Source organism: Symphalangus syndactylus, chromosome 24 (assembly GCF_028878055.3).
Source record: "Symphalangus syndactylus isolate Jambi chromosome 24, NHGRI_mSymSyn1-v2.1_pri, whole genome shotgun sequence".
In the NCBI taxonomy this organism is placed as follows: Eukaryota; Metazoa; Chordata; class Mammalia; order Primates; family Hylobatidae; genus Symphalangus; species Symphalangus syndactylus.
In genome coordinates, this window is record NC_072446.2 from 34,928,979 (window position 1) to 34,938,619 (window position 9,641).

Sequence of the window (9,641 nt, forward strand, 5' to 3'; positions counted from 1 at the left end):
CAGGACCTAGGCTCTGGAAACAGATAGACCTAGGTTCAAATCTGTTGTTGATGCATGAATTTGTATCCTGGCTTCACCACTTACTAGCTGTGTAACCTTGGATCAGTCAGTTTACTTTTCTGTTTATCCATATTTAAAATAGAGATGATAATAATACCTACTTCATAGAGTTTCCAGGAAGACTAAACTAGAACACAGGGCTTAGCAAGGTGCCTGGCATAGTGTAAGAGCTCAGCAAATGTTAGGAAATGAAAGTTAGTTAAAAACAAGCCACAGCCCATGCATAGGAATTCACAAAGCAGAGAAATGCAGTGTCAGGCTTTGCAAACAGAGGGAATAGCAGGTGCAAAGACTCAGAGGCATGAACAGGCACAGCATGATAAGAAGACTGGAGCCAATAAGGCATGGCTGAAGCAAAGAGTGAGTGGTAGAAGCTGTACTGCAGATGTGGACAGGAGGAAAACCACGCAGAGCCTTGAATGCCAGCCTAGGGAGCTTCGACTTCTCTCTGAAAGCTATAGAGAGCCACTGAGTGTTTTAAGTAAGGGAGGGACATAGTCATATTTGGACAACCTGAGCTCTTAGTCCCTATGAAGGCCTTGGCAATCAGGGCCAGATGTTTCATTAAATGGATGGTAAAACTGAGACCCCATAGGGAGAAGGGCTTTCCTGGTGCCTAGAGTGAGGCTTCAGCAGGTCCAAGGTCAGAATCCTGGGCTTGGCCCAACCATCTCTCTTCTAGTATTCCTGAGCTTGGGTGAAGGCAGAAAAGACCCAGATCCAAGGACCTCACTGGAGCAAAGAACTGAGTGCTGCACACAGAACAGCCAGAAAAATCCCCGTGGTAAACAACAAGCAGCATTTAATTAACTTGCAAGTCTGTGGGTCAGCTGGGTTGGCTTGGCTGGGGTAGCTCAGCTCTGCCCCCTCCTCCTCCCAGGACCAGCAGGCTAGGCTGGGCATGTTCTTGTGGCAGTAGCTGAGGCACAAGCAGGCAAGCCCAACCACGGAAGTGCTTATCAAGCCCCTGCTTGATGCACCTCTGCTCTCATCCCATTGGCCAGAGCAAGACCCATGGCCGAGCAACGTCCACTCAAGTCACAGTGGGAGGGCACTGCAAAGTAACATGGTAAAGAATGGGAATATACAATTGGCGGCATGCTGGAGAGGAAGTAAGGAGTTGGATTCATTGTCATAGCTACCATAGGTGCTCTTTAGAGGCTTCCTGGGCCTCCAAGCCCCCTTTCTGACCTCAGACGTCCATTTGTCACCCTAGCCATGGCCCCCAAGAAGGGGTGGGAAGAAAGGCCACCAGCATTTCCTGAGCACGCACACCAAGCGCCGTGCTACGTGCTCTGCAAGCCCATGTTCCTGAATGCACATGTCTTCCCAGCCTCTCCTGCCATGCCTCTCTCCCCCTTGCCTGCCCCTCTCTGGCTGGATTGCTAACACCAACATTCAAAGCTCCTTGTGTGCTTCCCACCTCAGGACCTTTGCTCATGCTGTGCCCTCTGACTGACACATTGCCCGCTCTCTTCACCCCCTCCAAGGCAAACTCCTTCATATCTCCTCTGAAATACCTTCCCTGACCACCCTGTCTCAGTATCTTTTTATTCTTCACCACGGAAGCTCTCGTTTGTTGTCTTCATAGCTCTTATCACTGTCTGCAGTGGTGCATTCGTGTATTTGTTTGATTCATGTCTCTCTCTAAAGACTGTAAGTACCATAAGGGAGCATATCTCTTGGACCTTGTGCAGGGCCTTCCACACTGTAGGCATTTAGTAAATATTTGTCAGAAGGAAGGAAGAGAAAGAGAGGGAGTAAAGAAGGAAGAAAGGGAAGGAGACAGGGAAGGAGAGATGATGAGGTAAGAGTTCTTCATGCCCATTTTACAGATGAAAAGAGGTTCAAATGCATAAAGTCCCTTATCCATAGGCCCACAGTCACACCATTAGGAAGCTGCAATGTAAACTCAAGCCTAAGAGACCTCTCTCTACTATCCCCTCTATTCGCCCCTCTAGACCACGAATTATAAAAAATGATCTGAACCATACAAAATATAATCCATCAGCCGGGTGCGGTGGCTCTCGCCTGTAATCTCAACACTTTGGGAGGCCAAGGTGGGTGGATCACAAGATCAGGAGTTCGAGACCAGCCTGACCAACATGGTGAAACCCCGTCTCTACTAAAAATGCAAAAATTAGCCAGGCATGGTGGTGCGCGCCTGTAATCTCAGCTACTCAGGAGGCTGAGGCAGGAGAATCATTTGAACCCAGGAGGCGGAGGTTGCAGTGAGCCAAGATCACGCCACTGCACTCCAGCCTGGGCGACAGATCATCTCAAAAACAAAAAACAAAACAAAACAAACAAACAACCAAATATATATATATATATATATATATATATATATATATATATATAGAGAGAGAGAGAGAGAGAGAGAGAGAGAAAGTCAATCAGGCCAGGCACAGTGGCTCATGCCTGTAATCCCAGCACTTTAGGAGGCCGAAGGAGGTAGGAGTCCAGGAGTTTGAGAGCAGCCTGGGCAACATAGTGAGACCTCATCTGTACAAAAGAAATTTTTTTTAATTAGCCAGACGTGGTGGCATGCACCTGTAGTACCAGCTACTCAGGACGCTGAGATGGGAGGATCACTTGAGTCTGGAAGGAGAAGGTTGCAATGAGTCTGCCTGGGTGACAGAAAGACTCTATCTAAGAACAAGAAAATAGAGTTCATCACATAACAAATGCTCATCTGCCCAGCACACAGCTTAAGCACTAGAACATTATGAGGAACTCTGAGGGCTCCTGATCTCCCCCTCCTGGAACTCATTCCTCCTTCCCTGCCTCCATAGAAGTGGCCATCACCCAAAATGGGCTGTTCATGATTTTCTGTGACCCTCGGCATGCCCCATGCTTATTCTCACCTCAGTACCTTTGTTTATGCTGCCTGGTACACCCTCCCTTCCCCTCCTCAAATCCTACCCATCATTCAAGACCCAGCTCCAGTCCCACCTCCTCCATGACACCTTCTCTGATTGATCCAGCCTGAGGTCATTTCTCCTGGACAGTTCATTCTCATCTGTGCATTGAGATAAGTAATAATTAGGCTTGTTCAAATGCTTGTTGCTGGTAAGTTGAGGCTGAAGTCGCTGCCTTAGTCTGAACTGTGATCTGCACAACCAACAGCTTGCTTGAATGTACTGTGTGGACATTTTGCAGCAAGTCTCAAACCAAATGCCCTATCAGCCCTCAAAGCCTGTTTCTCTCCCTGTTTTCTGGGCTCTTGGGGATCAGCCCCACTACCCACCTTGCTACTAAGCCCAAAGCCTGACTCCACAACACACCCTCCCCACCAGTCAAGATACCATTCATCCCACTCATCCCAGCACTTCTATCTCCTACTTCCTCTCTACCACCATATCCGATGCCCTAGTCCGGCTACCATCCTGTCTCTCCTACACGACAAAAACCACCTCTGTGGTCTCCCCGCTTCCACTCTCACACTCTTACAATCCATTTTCCAGACATCAGCCAAGTAATCTTTTAAGAATACAAGCATTATCTTAAGTGGAACAAGCCAGAAACAGAAAATTAAACACCATGTGTTATCACTCATATGTGGAAGCTAAAAAATGCGAATCTCATAGAAGTAAAAAGTAGAACACAGGCTAGCAGAGGCTGGGCAGGGTTAAGGGGGTGGGGATAGGGAGACTTTTGTTAAAGGATACAAAATTACAGCTAGATAACAGGAACAAGTTCTAGTGGTCTATACCAGTGTAGGATGACTAGGATTAACAATAATATATTAGTTTCAAATAACTGCAAGAAGGATATTGAATGTTCCCAACACAAAGAAATGATAAATATTTGAGATGACGGATATGCTAATTACTCTGATCTGATTGCTATACATTATATGTATCAAAACATCACTAATGCTCCATAAATATGCACAATTACTATGTGTCAGTTTAAAAAAATTGTTTGAAGAATACAAACCAGACCATGTTGCACCTGGTTAAACCCCTATGCTGGCTTCCTAGTGCTCTTAGAAAGAAACCAAACTCCTTATCATGGCCTACGAGGTCCTGCATGGTCTGGGCTCTGCTCATCCTTTGGTCTTATTTATTGATTTATTTTTGTAGAGACAGGGTCTCGCTGTGTTGCCCAGGCTGGTCTCAAACTTCTGGCCTCACGCAATCCTTCTGTCTTGGCCTTCCAAGTAGCTGGGAGTACAGACGTGAACCACTGCACCCAGCACATGCCCTCATCTTCTTCACCACTCCTCCTTGCCCTGAACCCCCAACCCCCCACGCCCAATAGACCTCGGCCACCTATGTCCCCTGCCTGGACCACTCTCTCTGGCTCTTTGCCTAGTTATCTCCTACCACCTCCACCACTAGGTCTCCACTCAAAAGTTATCTTCTCAGGTCAATGCAAGTCAACCTCCCATTATTATGTGCTAAAAGCCCAAGGGACCTCTTCTGTAAGGCACTTATCATTGTTGAAATTTGACATTTCTTTGTGTGATTCTTGGATTAATGTCTATCTTTTCCTCTAGGATGTGAGTCCCATGAGGGCAGGGACTGTGTGTTGTTCACTGCTATATCCTAAGATCTCCATCCAGCAGCCAGTAGCAGGCTCAAAACTATTTGTTAAATCAATGAATGAATAGAACTGCAGTAAATACGTGTGCAGAGGCATACTGCATGAGGATCACAAGATTATGGAGGGGCAATTGACAGGAATGGGGTACTGATTAGATGGGGAGGGGGAGCTGGCTCCCATTACTCTCAATGTTTGCTCAGTCTCCTGTATGCAAACAATACCCCAACCATGATGACCATGACCATGGCCCCCCTACATCCACGGTCTCCAGCCAGGTTGCCGCCTTCTTGGTCCTGCTGCCTCCTCAGTCCCTGGTAATGCTGGCACCTCCAAGAGAGGGGAAGGAAAGGGAAAGGAGAAAGGGAGAGGAGAGGGGAGAAGAGGATAAGAGGAAGAAGAAAAAGAAGAGGAAGAATCTTCCATTCTCTCTGTTTTTTATTATTTTGAGACAGAGTCTCACCCTGTTGTCCAGGCTGGAGTGCAGTGACACAAAAACATTGATCATGTTCTTCTTCTGGAAACACTTTCTCCACTTGCCTTTGCCTGGTGCTCCTCCCACCTCACCAGCAGCTGCTTCTCTGTACCCTTCCTTGGCTACCCCTTAACTTCCCACCTCTTCAGTCTGGGGCCCCAGGGCTCAGTCCTTGGTCCTCCTCTCCTCTTCATCTACTTTCACAGCTTTGGTGATATTATCCAATCTATGATTTTAAATGTTAATGTCAGGCCAGGTGCAGTGGCTCATGCCTGTAATCCCAACACTTTGGGAGGCTGAGGAGGGTGGATCACTTGAGGCCAGGAGTTCAACACCAGCTGGCGAATATGGTGAAGCCACGTCTCTACTAAAAATACAAAAAATTAGCTGAGCGTGGTGGCATGTGCTTGTAATCCCAGCCACTTGGGAGGCTGAGGCAGGCGAATCGCTTGAACCCAGGAGGCGGAGGTTGCAGTGAGCACTCCAGCCTGGGTGACACAGCGCAACTCTGTCTCAAAAAAAACAATTTTTAATTAAAAAATAATATATTAATATCATCTGTCCCCTGATGTCTCCTAAATCATAGCCCCACCCAAAGCCCCTCCTGCAGACCTCTAGATCTGTCCTAGCAGACCCCAGCGACCCTTGGCATCCCTAGGCTTGATGTTTCCCTCCAGTCTTCGCCTCCATCTTCACATGGTGTTAGTGTCTTCACAGCATCTTCCCTCTGTGTATTTCTCTATGCCCAAATTTCCCTCTTCTTATAAGGACATCAGTCATTGGATTAGGACCCACCCTAATCCAGTCTGACCTCATGTTAATTTTATTATATCTGCAAAAACCTTCACAGGTTCTGGGTAAGAACAAATTTTAGAGGGACACTATTTAACCAGTACATCATCCCATGCCACATCTCCCTGTGGAACGCCTCATAACATTTCAAACTTAAAATACCCAAACCCGAACCCCTGATTTTCCCCTTTCTTCCCCACTAATCTACTCCTCCTTACCCTTCTTTATCTCAGTAAATGACTCCTTCATCCTTCCAGCCATTCAGGCCCAAAACCTCAGAGTCAGCTTTGACCCCTCTTTCTTTCACACTCCACGTTTAATCCAACAGGAAGCGTTGCTTGTTCTACCTGTAAAATGTGTCTAGAAACTGACTTCTTCTCACCACCTCCCCCACCACCACCCTGCTCCGAATCTCCATCATCTCTTTCCTGGATCATTTGTAACGACCTCTTCGTGGGGCCTCTAGCTTCCACCAAAACACCCCTCAGACTGTGTACCACACACTGGCCAGAGAGATCCACTTGAAATCCAAGTCAGACCATGTCACTCCTCTGCTCAAGACCCTCCCATGTTGGTTTGTCAGATAAAATACAAGATGCCCAGTTAAATTTGAAGTTCAGATAAACAGCACATAATTTTTATTATAAGCATATCCCATGCGACATTGGGGACATACTTATACGAAAATTTTTTTGTGTGCTTTATCTGAAATTCGAATTTAACTGGATATCCTTTTATGGATTTTTTTGTTTGAGATTAGGTCTCACATCATTGCCCAGGCTGGAGTGCAGTGGTGCAATCAAGGCTCCCTGCAGCCTCAACTTCCTGGGCTTAGGTGATTCTCTCACAGCAGCCTCCTGAGTAGCTGGGACTACAGGCACATGCGACCACATTCATATTTTCTGTAGGGGTGGGGTTTTGCCATGTTGCTAAGGTTGATCTTCAACTCCTGGGCTCAGGCAATCTGCCCACCTCAGCCTCCCAAAGTTCTGCGATTACAGGCGTGAGCCACCTCGCCTAGTCATCATCCTGTATTTTTATTTAGCAAATTCAACACTCATACTCCTGTGGTTCCCATCTCATGCAGAGAAATACCCAGAGTTCTTACAATGGCCTACTTCATGTCTTTCTGCTTTCCTCCTTTCTAATCCAGCAGCCGCCATGCTGGCCTCCTTCCAAACCTGAAATATACCAAGCTTACACCTACCACAAGACCTTTGCCTGGTATGCACATCCCCTGAATAGTCACATGACTTCCTCCTCACTTCTTTCTGGTCTTTGCTCAGATGCCCCTCCCTAAGGCCTTTTCTGACTACTCCATGTACCCATTCCCCCGGGTCCCTTTCAATCTCTGTTTCTGCTTTATTTTTCTCCACAGCCATTGTCATCTTCTAATATACCATATATTTTACTTATTTCTCTTCTTTATTATCTATCCCTTGATTAGAATGCCATAGGGCAGGGATTTCCATCTGTCTTGGTCACTGCTGTCTATGCAGACCCTACAACAGTTACTGCCTTATAACAGGAGCTCAACAAATACTTGTTGAAGGAATAGCTTTCAGTTTCTTCATCTTTAACGTGGAAATACCTCTGTAATCATGGAGAGGTATTATGAAGATCTTGTGAGTTAACAAAAGTAAGGTGGTGCTTAATAAAAGCTCCCTCCTAGACTAGGTTCCCTGCCAACTCATAGATTTGATAGGTGTATAGTTATGTCTACCCTGAGTCATCTACCTTTGAAGTTGCTGCTGTCCTCCTAGCGGCAACTGCTGGAATTACAGGCATAGTGCTCCTGGAATTATTAACCTGTTATTAGTGACCAAGCCTAGCAAATCTCCTTTAAAGGCCGGCACACATAAGCCCAGGACACCTGAACAGAACTCCCAGGAACAGAGCAGCCACCAACTGTCTCAAAGACCCCTCCCATATCCCCAGGCCCACAACTGCCTGCTGCAGGCTTCCATATTTCCCAGAACCTGCCTCTGTTCACTCCTGAGTCTGGCTTTCAATTCCGTCTTGCTGTCTGCCTTTGCCTTCATTATCCTCCACCTGCCATGGAGGGGTTAGTTAAAGTGTCAGGAGCGATGTCATTTACAGCCTCCTGTTGCTAAGCAACAGACCCAGGTGAGCCCCTGAACTTTTTTCTCAGCAGCTGAAATGTATCCAGTGGAGTGATGGGGGCCCTGGCTGAACTAGTTCATCAGTTGGGACAAGCTGCCAGCCTGGTGGCCCTGTCCCTCTTGGGACCCAGACAGGACTGATCCAGGGCTCTGGGCTCCACTGTTTTCAGATTTCCCTAATTAATCAGTGCTGCCTGGAGCCTCCTGGATGTCCAGCCCCAGGGAACACATTCAGGGCGGAGATGAATCAGACCTGGGTCTCCCTGTCTCAGTGTGGAGAAAGATTCCCAAACAGGTCATTCTAATGTGGGGTGGGGTGTCACATGAGGGAGACAGGCTTGCTCTGCTTGCCAGGGTTGCTCCCCAGAGAAAGTGACTGTTTACACTGAGTTTTGAAGGATGAATGGGAGTTGGCCTGGGACAATTGAGGGGAAAGGGCCTTCCGGGTGGGGACACAGGACATGAAAATATCTGGAAGCAGGAAAAGCCCTGGCTCCTTTCAGCAAGGGCTCCTGCCTTGGAATGGTGGGAACAGTGGAGGGGTCTAGACTCTAGCACCCACCCTGTGGCTAACGCTCTCTGTGACTTTGGTTCTGTCCTTGTTCCTCTCCGGATCTGAGTTTACAATGGGATGCAGGGAGTGGGGATAGGATGAAATCAATGTTTAACTAGGTACAACATGCATGCTCCTGGGGATATGCCCTAGGTTTGGAGGCATTCCAGGATCCAACTTTTTTGTTTGAATACTTTGAATTTACTTTAAATAGTGCTAGAAAAAAAATATATAACTAGGCCAGGAGTGGTGGCTCATGTCTGTAATCTCAGCACTTTGGGAGGCTGAGGCAAGCAGATCAGTTGAGGTCAGGAGTTCGAGACCAGCCTGGCCAACATGGAGAAACCCTGTCTCTACTAAAAATACAAAAATTAGCCAGGCGTGGTGGCGTGTGCCTGTAGTCCCAGCTAGTTGGCAGGCTGAGGCAGAAGAATCGCTTGGACCTGGGAGTTGGAGGTTGCAGTGAGCCGAGATCACACCACTGCACTCCAGCCTGGGCAATAGAGCAAGACTCCATCTCAAAAATATATATATATAGATATATATATAACTAGTACATCATAACAAATAATGTTTCATATTCCTTTAAAATACTTTAAGTTATTTTAAAGAAATATATTAAGTAACTAATAGTATAGATGGTAGCTAAGGGGTGATCTGGGAATGCCCAAGATTCCAGACACACTAAAATCAGTCTTTGAAGGCTCTTTCTGCTCTGCTAGCCATACAAGGACTAACGCTGCCCACTGCTTTCTGTCACTTAGCCACAGCCCCTGGGGCACCCCAGGCAAGATTATCGCCTTCGTTTCACTGATGAGTCACCGAGGCCCAGGGGAGTCACTCAGCAAGTTTGTGGCTTGGGGAGCTGGGCTTTGAGCCTGTGCTCATTCCCCTTGCCGCACAGACATCACTCACTTGTCTCCCCCAACCCCTACTCCCAGCATGGGTGTAAACTGAATTTTCACTGAAAGCATCCAGGAGCATATCTGCAAGGTCAGCCATGCTGGAGACGGTCAGCCATGCTGGAGACAGTCTGCCATGAGACTTTGGGCAAGGGGCTTCCCTCTCTGGGCCTTGGTTTTGCCATCTG

At 47.2% G+C, this 9,641-nt stretch overlaps 1 long non-coding RNA gene across 1 annotated transcript; it reads left to right on the forward strand.

Annotated features, from left to right (window-relative positions):
- Positions 1-838: 838 nt before the first annotated feature.
- On the forward strand, positions 839-4,706 carry LOC129474620 (uncharacterized). Its single transcript, XR_008654592.2, has 3 exons — positions 839-1,129; positions 1,758-1,867; positions 4,565-4,706. It is a non-coding gene; the product is annotated as an uncharacterized lncRNA (long non-coding RNA).
- Positions 4,707-9,641: the final 4,935 nt, after the last annotated feature.